At 44.6% G+C, this 13,339-nt stretch overlaps 1 protein-coding gene and 1 non-coding gene across 5 annotated transcripts in view; one reads left to right on the top strand and one right to left on the bottom strand.

Annotated features, from left to right (window-relative positions):
- Positions 1–13,339, top strand: part of LOC115207567 (semaphorin-3F) — a 100,529-nt gene that overhangs the window by 14,218 nt on the left and 72,972 nt on the right. The gene's annotated exons all lie outside the window — the stretch shown is intronic.
- trnar-acg (transfer RNA arginine (anticodon ACG)) lies at positions 6,340–6,412 on the bottom strand. The gene has a single exon. It is a non-coding gene; the product is annotated as a tRNA-Arg (tRNA).

The raw sequence follows: 13,339 nt of genomic DNA on the forward strand, positions 1-13,339 counted from the left end.
ACTGAGCTACAGAGACATGTTATTGTTCCTCCATTATGGGTGACCCTTGCTTATGGCTCAGCCTTTTGATGTTTTAAACCACACATGAACCCTGGCTACAGCTGTGCTGTTTAATACGTAGCTTACTATGACTCACTAAATACTCATTGTAGTCAAATACATTTACAAATAGAACGTCAGCTTTTGTTTATTGTTATTGTAAAACCATTGCAGATGCTGTATGCATATGTTTACAGAAAGTGTGAGTTGTGAATAAAAGCCATTTGTGTCTATATTATCCCAGCAAGGCCTCTAGGACACAGGCTCTTTATATTTGTCTGCTAAGATAAGGAGGCAAAGTAAACTTAAGGTGAGAATGAACAAAGGCACAGGGTCAAGAGGTACCACAGTTGTAAATAACATGACAGGACCAGGGCTAGGTGGCGGTGACATAGCCCTCCCCCGCTGTGAGATGTGCTGACAAGACCATGGTGCACACTGGTATGTATATTCACATACGTATCATTGGTTGTGTTTGCTGTTTCTAGCTTCTAACTGCAATATTTTTGAAGTTATCTACCTCTACACACGGTCTCCCTCTCACCTTTTCCCTGGCGGGGTTAATGGAATTTGAAACAGTTGTTCTCAAGTGTAGTAGGAATTATGGGGTATGGTGGGAATGCTTGGGAATGCTGTGACATCACATGGGATTACTCCCTTGTTGGCATCCAGGACCAAATCCACGAAGAGGAGCAGGAATGTTGGTCACTGTGACCACTGTGGTTGGGATCGGGAATACCATTGGTAGGTGTCTTAGAGCAGGAGGAAGCTTCACTGACTGACCACCGTGGTTGGGATCGGGAATACCATTGGTAGGTGTTTTAGAGTAGGAGGAAGCTACACTGACTGACCACCGTGGTTGGGATCGGGAATACCATTGGTAGGTGTTTTAGAGTAGGAGGAAGCTACACTGACTGACCACCGTGGTTGGGATCGGGAATACCATTGGTAGGTGTTTTAGAGTAGGAGGAAGCTACACTGACTGACCACCGTGGTTGGGATCGGGAATACCATTGGTAGGTGTTTTAGAGCAGGAGGAAGCTTCACTGACTGACCACTGTGGTTGGGATCGGGAATACCATTGGTAGGTGTTTTAGAGCAGGAGGAAGCTTCACTGACTGACCACTGTGGTTGGGATCGGGAATACCATTGGTAGGTGTTTTAGAGTAGGAGGAAGCTACACTGACTGACCACCGTGGTTGGGATCGGGAATACCATTGGTAGGTGTTTTAGAGTAGGAGGAAGCTACACTGACTGACCACCGTGGTTGGGATCGGGAATACCATTGGTAGGTGTTTTAGAGTAGGAGGAAGCTACACTGACTGACCACCGTGGTTGGGATCGGGAATACCATTGGTAGGTGTTTTAGAGTAGGAGGAAGCTTCACTGACTGACCACTGTGGTTGGGATCGGGAATACCATTGGTAGGTGTTTTAGAGTAGGAGGAAGCTACACTGACTGACCACCGTGGTTGGGATCGGGAATACCATTGGTAGGTGTTTTAGAGCAGGAGGAAGCTACACTGACTGACCACCGTGGTTGGGATCGGGAATACCATTGGTAGGTGTTTTAGAGTAGGAGGAAGCTACACTGACTGACCACCGTGGTTGGGATCGGGAATACCATTGGTAGGTGTTTTAGAGTAGGAGGAAGCTACACTGACTGACCACCGTGGTTGGGATCGGGAATACCATTGGTAGGTGTTTTAGAGTAGGAGGAAGCTACACTGACTGACCACCGTGGTTGGGATCGGGAATACCATTGGTAGGTGTTTTAGAGTAGGAGGAAGCTACACTGACTGACTGCCCCCGTCTTTCATTCACACTTCTCCTCTGCACCCTCCTCGTCCAGCCCGGAGGTAACAGCAGGCTTCTATTTTTACTCTCTGGCTCCGTCTTTCTGTCTATTTCGGGTGCTGCCGGGGTTATAAACTTCCCTTCAGGGTTTAAAGCCCTGCACTCAGGACTTTCAATGCCCTTGAAGTCCAGTAGTGAGGTATCTGTAATGTAAAGTGTTATTTGCCAGTGTGTTAACGCCGCAGAACCTGAACAACAACAGAGGAGGATTAGAAGTAGCTTAATACTGTCCATGCTGTTTACCAGTACCGTAATTTCCGGACTATTAAGCGCACCTGAATATAAGCCGCACCCACTGAATTTAAAAAAAAATATTATTTTGAACATAAATAAGCTGCACATGTCTATAAGCCGCAGTTGCCTACCGGTACATTGAAACAAATGAACTTTACACAGGTTTTAACAAAACACGGCTTGTAACAAAAATAAATAGGCTTTAACGAAACACGGCTTGTAACAAAAAATTAAAAATTAGCAGTAAGCTTTAGTTGTAAGTAAGTAAAAATTATCAGTAAGCTCAATTCCTCACGCTGCTGTTTCCAACGTCTTATCATCGACTCATTAAGACCAAGCTCCCGTGCAGCAGCTCTATTTCCTTTTCCAACAGCCAGATCAATCGCCTTCAACTTGAAAGCTGCATCATATGCATTTCTCCGTGTCTTTGCCATGATGAGGGTGACAAAATGACTACCGTAATCAGAATGATGGGAAGTTTGAGAGCGCTCGATTTAATCTAAACAGTAAACCAAAAAGTTGTTTGACCTTAACCCGTTCGGCAATTTCATTGGTCTAATGAAAGCTTCATGCCGCCAAAAAACTGAGCACGTCACAGAATGTGTTTTTTTGGAGAAAAAAAATTGAAAGCGGGAAAAATCCATATATTAGCCGCGTCATTGTTTAAGCCGCGAGGTTCAAAGCCTGGGGAAAAAAGTTGCGGCTTATAGTCCGGAATTTACGGTAGTTGTTTTCCTTTTTATAAATCTGGGTGTCAGTTCTTCTTCCAGCTGATCCTCCAGTGGTTCCCTCTCACCGCCTCCACTAGTCAATGTTTACACCATTACAACATTCATACAGAATACAGACAGCAGCCCCATTGTTCATTTAGGAATACGTTAGAGGACAGAGTTTGCTCATCCTGAACTCCGATTATCACTGCTGACCTGATTATAAATGACAGCATGTTACTGCTGTGGGAGGTTTTCTTTATTATCACTGGTGCCAACATCTGTGATAGCAGGGCCTATTGGCTGTGTGTATGAGGCTAATGCAACATGATCTACTCTACTCCAGGCAGTCATTGCTAGCAGCTCCATGGACAGCTTCCAGTACATACCTGTCTCTCCCTGTTGCCCTGATTGTCATGGCACCTCAAGGGTTCACTTACAGCCACACCTTCACACTGGCTGACTGGGTCTTATCACTCCAATGGACCACAAGACATGTTGTTGATCCTATGAAACCAAACCACATTCCCTTGCATCTGGCACAGATGAAAACGTTTGGCTATATTGTCTAATTACATTTAGCAGGCCTTCCAGGTCCCTGTTGCAGTGGTAGAGAGGTAATGACTGACAAAGCATTAAAAAACGCTATTATTTTGGCCCTGACCAAGACCTCAGTTTCCCCCCACAGCAACTATACTTATTGAGAAATACTGTGCTCCACTAAATGTCAGGCACATAGAGCCCATCTGTAATACAATGGTTAACCATTGAACAGCGGCCGCTGGAGGCCAGTGGTTATGTGGAAACACTACCTGGTCTTTCCCTTCTCTCTGGGCTGTAGGTTCGGATTCATAATACACTCATCAAGAGTGTCACTTCTGTCAGGAAAGCAAGTCTCGCTGTGTCAGATGCATATTGTGTGTATACAAAAATGTGTGTATGCGTGTGTGTATGAGAGGCGGAGAGAGAGAGTGTTGAAGCTCTATGTCTCTAGGTCAGTAGATTGAGCTCTTGTGTTCCAAAACCAGTGTTAATCCTCCACTGTGGTCCACATTACCCACAGGAGGGAGGGGAGGGGAGGGTGGCATGAGTCCCCCCCTACACCTGCTCCCTGACCTCACCCCCTTACCCCCTACCCCCTCACCCCCTTATCTCCTCAGCCCTCCCCCCGCCCACGTCAGGTGGTAGAGGGGTTTGTGATGCCAACAGGGTCACACGTGGGGGTGTGGTTCTGCACACACTGTCCTTAAATCCAGTTGTAATATTGTGTCGGGGAATGATGATGCCACTTTCTCTCTCAAAATAAAGCATCACAGTGGTCACCATGTCATTTCATATCTGTGCCAGCCAGACATTAGTACTGTACCCCTACTATCAGCTTCTGACTCCTCTGGACTTGGCAAATCTGTTCTGTTCACTCATCTTCATGTGTTGGTCATTAAAAGCACATTGTAGTTTTTATGACTGTCCATGAATTGCGGTCATTGAAGTGCAGGGTTATAGAATTGCTTTTATAGAATCTTGCTGGCTGGCACTTGAGTCTGCAAGTAGCTTACCTAAGTCCACATGGCCATGTAGTTTTTAAGAGAATATCTATCAGAATTCACTTACTTAAGTGGTCCACCTTTTTTTATGCTGATAAAGTGTTGGAGCTTCCCTCTGGAATATATTGGGGTTAAATAAGAGTTAGCAGCGTTGCTCAATGCGTGAACATCTGGGCCAAACTTCGGAATGATAGATGCTGATAAAGTCTCTCGTTGACACTTTCTGTCGTGTTGCGTAATCTCTTGGGTGTCTGTGCACATGCACACGTGTGTGAGTGAGTGAGTGTGTGTGTGTGGTGTGTGTGTTTTTCATTAAGTATGTTAACAGATTCTATGGAGGAACAGGAGACGCAGGCAGAGTCAATCCCCACTGTGCTCGGTATGGAACTTAACTTGTAGCGAAAGGATTATTCTGGGGAGGGAAACTGAAGGTGACAGTGTATCGTCTAAATATAGTCCAGCCTGTCTCGGGGGTTCAGTTTCCTGGTGCCCTGCCCTCTCTCCTTCTCCCACTCCCTATCTTCTTCTCCCACTCCCTCTCTCTTCCATTGACAAGTGAACAGCAGTAAATGCAAAGGGAGTGGAGTGTTTGGAATTTCTGGAGTAGCAATGGTGCTCTCTTTTAGCACACAGGGGAACTGAGCTGCAGTGTGTGTGGTGTTCCCTCCCTGGTGAGGCTTTCACCTGTGGATATCCGCTGGGCTCGGGTTCCTGATTCTGTCAGAGCCCTGTCTTGATTGAAACCGAGGCCCAATGTTGTCTGTCTGTCTGTCTGTCTGTCTGTCTGTCTGTCTGTCTGTCTGTCTGTCTGTCTGTCTGTCTGTCTGTCTGTCTGTCTGTCTGTCTGTCTGTCTGTCTGTCTGTCTGGCTGGCTGGCTGGCTGGCTGGCTGTCTGTCTGTCTGGCTGGCTGGCTGGTTGGCTCCTCTTTCACGGCCATGCTGTTGCATCTGTTGCTCCCTCGCCGTGTTGGATTCAGATAATATGAATTACTTTTTCCCTATGGTACCAGACCAGTGGGGCCTGTACACCTTTGTTTTTAATTTTAAAATACGCACTCACACAGTTTCACTCTTTATTCAACTAGAATAACAGAAAAGCAGAACCAGACTATCAATTAAAAGCAAAGCAGAAACAATGTTAGCCTTTGATATTGTGAAGATTACACCGAGCCTCGAACAGAGAAAATACACAGACATTTGAAGGGTAAATGATGGCACATGTTCTAAATGAATGCTATTAAGACTGTACCTCATTGTTTCCTTTAATCAAAATGGTTGCTATGGTTCTCTTCAGTGGATACAGTTTTCACAGAGCTGAAATCCAAGCAGTCTGCTAGCTAAGTCAGTCTACAGTACCCAGTGATGGCTTGTATGTAGACAGACTTGCTTAGAGAGCAAGTGATTTTATTCTCACCAAAAATACAATAGAGAAATTGATAGATAATTGATTGTTTCCAGAAACGACCTTTCTTTCAGCACCAGCTTGTTGGGTTAAACTTAAGCAATGAGACTAAACTGTCTAACAGACCCACAGGGTTTCACCCTTGAAGGTCACTCTTTTCTAGGTGGCATAATTGGCACTTCCTGTGGGATTTGGTGGCTTTTCTCACCAGTGAAAACAGGTGAGGATAAACAGGTCTAGAAATCCTGTATGGCTTTGTCCCGTTGTACACAATGCTGTTCTCAGATTGAGATCCAAACCACGGTGTATTCTTACATTTACATTTACATTTTAGTCATTTAGAAGACGCTCTTATCCAGAGCGACTTACAGTAGTGAATGCATACATTTCATTTCATGCATTTTTTTTGTGCTGGCCCCCTGTGGGAATCGAACCCACAACCCTGGCGTTGCACACACCATGCTGGTGTTGCAAACACCATGCTCTACCAACTGAGCCACAGGGAAGCAAAAAGTATTTTTCCAAGCTTGATTTTGGTCAACTAACTATATTTTCGAGCCAGCCAGGAGTCGAACCTAGAATCTTCTGATCCGTAGTCAGACACGTTATCCATTGCGCCACTGGTCCTGTCTTGGATGTGGCGCTGCCCCTGTGGAAGATAAGATTTAGATGTCAGCGAGAATAATAGCACAGAGGGATTAGATGTCTAATAATTCCCCCTAAACCTGAGCTGAGGCTGGAAGGCTACTTGAAAACAGAATCCCGGTGCAAGTGAGGCTATTATAACAGGATCATCTCAAAGTGCTCAGGTTTACTGGAATGGTCGGAAAAATAGAGAATGAGGGAGGGACAGACAGGGAGAGTGAGAGAGACAGAGTGAGAGAGCCTGTATGCAGTGACCCAGACAGAGATCAAGTGCAGCTTGACTGAGCCATGACCTTCACAGGCTTCTTTGTCTTGTCATTTGGATACAGGGAGAATGCAGCTCCAGCTCTAATCCAACTCAAATTACCACAATGGCTCATGACAGCAGTCTAGTGGTTCCTTAGATCAAGAGGCCACCGTCTCACTGTACTGCACACTGGACACTGTACTGAGCACTGGAATTGGAGGGGAGATGGCAATGCACTGGGAAAAGTGTGAGGCAGCAACGACTGTAGTGTCGGGGACAATATTCATGACGTGGTTATGGTGATACATTTTTATCATTTTTATCCTCCAACTGCTCAAGGGAATCTCTCTCTAACTGGTTCATTTCAGGGTGAGAAGAAGATTGTTGCATATCGCTCCTGGCTTTCATGGTAGCTACTTCTGTTGTTTTTACCAGTTAGTAATTGACTAAATCTCAAACTTCTCATTATATTTCAGGAGTTATGCCACGTAACATGGGGTATGGACTTACCTCATACCCTATCTGTCGTAAACAAATAGGATGGTACAGCCCTCTTACATACATGTACACAACTCCTTTCTCCCAGAGGTCAGCTACAGTGAGGGAAAAAAGTATTTGATCCCCTGCTGATTTTGTACGTTTGCCCACTGACAAAGAAATGATCAGTCTATAATTTTAATGGTAGGTTTATTTGAACAGTGAGAGACAGAATAACAACCAAAAAATCCAGAAATACGCATGTCAAAAATGTTATAAATTGATTTGTATTTTAATGAGGGAAATAAGTATTTGACCCCCTCTCAATCAGAAAGATTTCTGGCTCCCAGGTGTCTTTTATACAGGTAACGAGCTGAGATTAGGAGCACACTCTTAAAGGGAGTGCTCCTAATCTCAGTTTGTTACCTGTATAAAAGACACCTGTCCACAGAAGCAATCAATCAATCAGATTCCAAACTCTCCACCATGGCAAAGACCAAAGAGCTCTCCAAGGATGTCAGGGACAAGATTGTAGACCTACACAAGGCTGGAATGGGCAACAAGACCATCGCCAAGCAGCTTGGTGAGAAGGTGATAACAGTTGGTGCGATTATTCACAAATGGAAGAAACACAAAAGAACTGTCAATCTCCCTCGGCCTGGGGCTCCATGCAAGATCTCACCTCGTGGAGTTGCAATGATCATGAGAACGGTAAGGAATCAGCCCAGAACTACACGGGAGGATCTTGTCAATGATCTCAAGGCAGCTGGGACCATAGTCACCAAGAAAACAATTGGTAACACACTACGCCGTGAAGGACTGAAATCCTGCAGCACCCGCAAGGTCCCCCTGCTCAAGAAAGCACATATACATGCCCGTCTGAAGTTTGCCAATGAACATCTGAATGATTCAGAGGACAACTGGGTGAAAGTGTTGTGGTCAGATGAGACCAAAATGGAGCTCTTTGGCATCAACTCAACTCACCGTGTTTGGAGGAGGAGGATTACTGCCAATGACCCCAAGAATACCATCCGCACCGTCAAACATGGAGGTGGAAACATTATGCTTTGGGGGTGTTTTTCTGCTAAGGGGACAGGACAACTTCACCGCATCAAAGGGACGATGGACGGGGCCATGTACCGTCAAATCTTGGGTGAGAACCTCCTTCCCTCAGCCAGGGCATTGAAAATGGGTCGTGGATGGGTATTCCAGCATGACAATGACCCAAAACACACGGCCAAAGCAACAAAGGAGTGAAGAAGCACATGAAGGTCCTGGAGTGGCCTAGCCAGTCTCCAGACCTCAATCCCATAGAAAATCTGAGGAGGGAGCTGAAGGTTCGAGTTGCCAAACGTCAGCCTCGAAACCTTAATGACTTGGAGAAGATCTTGTAAAGAGGAGTGGGACAAAATCCCTCCTGAGATGTGTGCAAACCTGGTGGCCAACTACAATAAACATCTGACCTCTGTGATTGCCAGCAAGGGTTTTGCCACCAAGTACTAAGTCATGTTTTGCAGAGGGGTCAAATACTTATTTCCCTCATTAAAATGCAAATCAATTTATAACACTTTTGACATGCGTTTTTCTGAATTTTTTTGTTATTCTGTCTCTCACTGTTCAAATAAACTTCCCATTAAAATTATAGACTGATCATTTCTTTGTCAGTTGGCAAACGTACAAAATCAGCAGGGGATCAAATACTTTTTTCCCTCACTGTATGTGGGAGTTCCTCAGAAATGTCATACCAGAGGGCCTGAACCTGACTGAGGAGGTCAAGGGTCGCTCTTCCTCTCCTCTTCTGTCGGTGGGAGATTCTGTTACTGTTCTCTCTCTTGTTCTCTATCTATCTCTCTCTTTCTCTCTCACCCCCTCTCTCTCTCTGGGCTGAGACTGGGAACACCATACAATGTAGTCACCAAGCTGAGTTATGAGAGTGGGAGAGTATAGTTTAGATTTGAACCAAATGGACTCAACTGAGTTTACCTCAGGAACTAAAGTTCAGATTAGTTGGCCATAGTACAGTGTTGCAAACCGACTGCTAAAAGAGAAGACTCAATGTCTCATGTCTAAATGTACATGTCTGTGCATAGGGAGTAAGTAGGGAGTAGGTAGGGATTAGGTAGGTAGAGAGTACATAAGGAGTAGGTAGGGAGTAGGTTGGTAGGGAGTACATAGGGAGTAGGTAGGTAGGGAGTAGGTAGGTAGTGAGTATATAGGGAGTAGGTAGGTTGGGAGTAGAAAGGTAGGTAGTACATAGGGAGTAGGTAGGGAGTAGGTAGGTAGTATGTAGGTAGGTAGGGAGTACATAGGGAGAAGGTAGGGAGTAGGTAGGGAGTAGGTAGGTAGGGAGTACATAAGGAGTAGGTAGGGAGTAGGTAGGGGTAGGTAGGTAGGGAGTACATAGGGAGTAGGTAGGTAGGGAGTAGGTAGATAGTACAGTAGGTAGGTAGGGAGAATATATGTAGTAGATAGGTAGGGAGTAGGTAGGTAGTAGATAGGTAGGGAGTAGGTAAGGAGTGGGTAGGTAGTAGGTAGGAAGGGAGTTGGTAGGTAGTAGTAGGTAGGGTGTAGGTAGGGAGTAGGTCGGGAGTAGGTAGAGAGTTGGTAGGTAGGGAGTACATAAGGAGTAGATAGAGAGTAGGTAGGTAGGGAGTAGGTAGGGAGTAGGTAGTTAGTAGGTAGGTAGGGAGTACATAGGGAGTAGGGAGAGTGTAGGTAGGTAGTAGGTAGGTAGGGAGTAGGTAGGTAAGTAGTAGGTAGGGAGTAGGTAGAGAGTAGGTAGGTAAGTAGTAGGTAGGGAGTAGGTAGAGAGTAGGTAGGTAAGTAGTAGGTAGGGAGTAGGTAGGTAATAAGTAGGGAGTAAATAGGTAAGTAGTAGGTAGAGAGTAGGTAGGTAGTAAGTAGGGAGTAGGTAGGTAAGTAGTAGGTAGGGAGTAGGTAGGTAGGGAGTAGGTAGGTAATAAGTAGGTAAGGAGTAGGTAGGTAGGTAGGTAGGTAGGTAGGTAGGTAGGTAGGTAAGTACCGTAATTTCCGGACTATAAGCCGCAACTTTTTTCCCACGCTTTGAACCTCGCGGCTTAAACAATGATGCGGCTAATATATGGATTTTTCCCACTTTCACATTTTTTTCCCCCAAAAAACACATTCTGTGACATGCTCAGTTTTTTGGCGGCATGAAGCTTTCATTAGACCAATGAAATTGCCGAACGGGTTAAGGTCAAACAACTTTTTGGTTTACTGTTTAGATTAAATCGAGCGCTCTCAAACTTCCCATCATTCTGATTACGGTAGTCATTTTGTCACCCTCATCATGGCAAAGACACGGAGAAATGCATATGATGCAGCTTTCAAGTTGAAGGCGATTGATCTGGCTGTTGGAAAAGGAAATAGAGCTGCTGCACGGGAGCTTGGTCTTAATGAGTCGATGATAAGACGTTGGAAACAGCAGCGTGAGGAATTGAGTCAGTGCAAAAAGACAACTAAAGCTTACTGCAAATTTTTTATTTTTTGTTACAAGCCGTGTTTCGTTAAAGCCTATTTATTTTTGTTACAAGCCGTGTTTCGTTAAAGCCTATTTATTTTTGTTACACGGTGTGTTTCGTTAAAGCCTATTTATTTTTGTTACAAGCTGTGTTTCGTTAAAGCCTATTTATTTTTGTTACAAGCTGTGTTTCGTTAAAGCCTATTTATTTTTGTTACAAGCCGTGTTTCGTTAAAGCCTATTTATTTTTGTTACACGGTGTGTTTCGTTAAAGCCTATTTATTTTTGTTACAAGCTGTGTTTCGTTAAAGCCTATTTATTTTTGTTACAAACCGTGTTTCGTTAAAGCCTGTGTAAAGTTAATTTGTTTCAATGTACCGGTAGGCACCTGCGGCTTATAGACATGTGCGGCTTATTTATGTTCAAAATAATACTTTTTTTAAAATTCAGTGGGTACGGCTTATATTCAGGTGCGCTCAATAGTCCGGAAATTACGGTAGTAGGTAGGGAGTAAGTAGGTAATAAGTAGGGAGTAGGTAGATAAGTGGTAGGTAGGGAGTAGGTAGGTAGGGAGTAGGTAGGTAAGTAGTGGGTAGGGAGTAGGTAGAGAGTAGGTAGGTAAGTAGTAGGTAAGGAGTAGGCAGGTAGGTAGGTAGCTGTTAATTGTTACGTGAGGAGTTTGAGGCCAGGCCAGGGCAGCTCTTACCCCATCTGGTTTTGTTTTTGTTTGTGGCCCATCTTATCAAGCACCCCCGTGATGGTGCCTCCTCTCCATTGGTGGGGGAGAGAAAAGGGGGACCCGGGTTGCAATCCCCTTGTTGTTGTTCTGTGTCGCCCACACACTCTTCCCCCTGTGAAGGTCCTGCAGGCCTCTCGAGCCACAGCGGCGTTTGTGTAGGTCTGCCTCCCATTCACAGAACTTCATTCACATTCTGGGAGACCTGGGGGTGGGTGTCAAACTGGCAGCAGGCCTTTTTGTCAATGAATGCCCTGCACACCATCCCACAGGCCTCTCTCTGTGCTGCCTATACATTCTATAGGACAGGCCCAGGACTGCATTTTGATAAATGGATGGACATGGGGGTGCTTGGTGATGATTTGATGGAAGTAGTGAGTATATAGTGTGAAGGGAAAAGATAATGTATTTGAAATGCTTTGGCATAGTGCTCCACTTAACCCCAGGAGATTTCACTCATCTGTTAGATCCAGCTCTGGAGTTTTCTCCATTCTCTTACCCCCTCAGGTGCACCCCAAACCTGAGCTCATCAAAGGCTTCTCATTGTTTTACAGATAGAAACTTGGGGGAGTTTACAATGTTAAGTCTCTGTTCGAGAACTTAACTGCTTGTTTCCCCCACTTCCCTCTGAATGGGGGTTAATGAATACTTTATTGCCACTTTACTGTGTGTATCTCAGTGAGTGTATTTACCCCCCCCCCCCCCTCCCCCCCAAGAGATGTCCCGTAGAGTTTCCCAGAGTATCACGACAGCCTCTTTTGCATTTCCTTTCTGTGTGACACAAACGGATCCAGAGTCCGAGAAAAAACACTCACCCATACGCTGAGAGAGATAGAGAGAGAACATCCCTGGTCATTCCATACTCCTCTGATCTGGTGGATTCACTAAACACAGATGCTTTTTTTTTACGAATTCTAAGTGTTGGAGTGTTACCCTGGCTAAATTAAGAAAATTGTGCCGTCTAGTTTGCTTAATATAAGGTATTTGAAATTATTTATACTTTTAATGCTTAAGTATATATTAGCAATTACATTTACTTTTGATACTTAAGTACATTTAAAACCAAATACTTTTAGACTTTTACTCAAGTAGATTTTTACTGGGTGACTTTCACTTTTACTTGAGTCATTTTCTATTAAGGTATCTTTACTTTTACTTAAGTATGACAATTGAGTACTTTTTCCACCACTGGAGAGAGAGTGTAAGAATAACACTCTCCCAGTCCCTCTCAGTCAGTGTTGGTTCACAGACGCGCTCTCTCTCTTGATACAGTACGGATAACATTTAATCCACAGTTGTACTTTTCCACTTGCCCAGTTTAGACATGTTTATGCTGTATCTTACAGGATATGACTAGAGACAATAGTGAGAGAACAGGATGAGAGACAGAGAGTGTAAACGATTGGAGGAGGATAGGGATGGAGTGAATAAGCTGTTTGGGGGCAGAGAATTGGGAGTAGTGATTGCAATGGGATTCAACTGTTGCCTTGTCTGTAAGTGTACATAGTGGGGCCATGGCTGCATGCAGTGACTTCCCTGGAGTTGACCTCTACTGATGTGTAATCAGGCAGGAGTCCATGTGTTTCTCCCCATTCAGGTTTGATTTCTGCTGCCTTTAGTGCCAGTATTAACAAACTACTCAACTCAACCTCATTATTTCTCACTGTCGGTTGACAGATATCATCACCCACTTTGTAATGTTGCTTTTTTTCTCTGCCCCCATTGAGAAATATACAGCTTAAGCTTAAGTTAAATGACATTTCACGGCTGTAAGGATGACCATTGACTATTTTAATCAATGTTATTAACTAAATGCACCTCATCATTTTCCGTTATGGGGAGGAGGGTGTGTGACCATGCAGAGGAAGGTGCCCGGGTGGACTCTGTCCATGTCTTTTAAATGTAACCCGTCCTCTCAGCAGAAATAAGGCCGAGTTGAGCTAGTGAAGCCCAGTGTTTCCCCTATAT

Source organism: Salmo trutta, chromosome 14, assembly GCF_901001165.1.
Source record: "Salmo trutta chromosome 14, fSalTru1.1, whole genome shotgun sequence".
In the NCBI taxonomy this organism is placed as follows: domain Eukaryota; kingdom Metazoa; phylum Chordata; class Actinopteri; order Salmoniformes; family Salmonidae; genus Salmo; species Salmo trutta.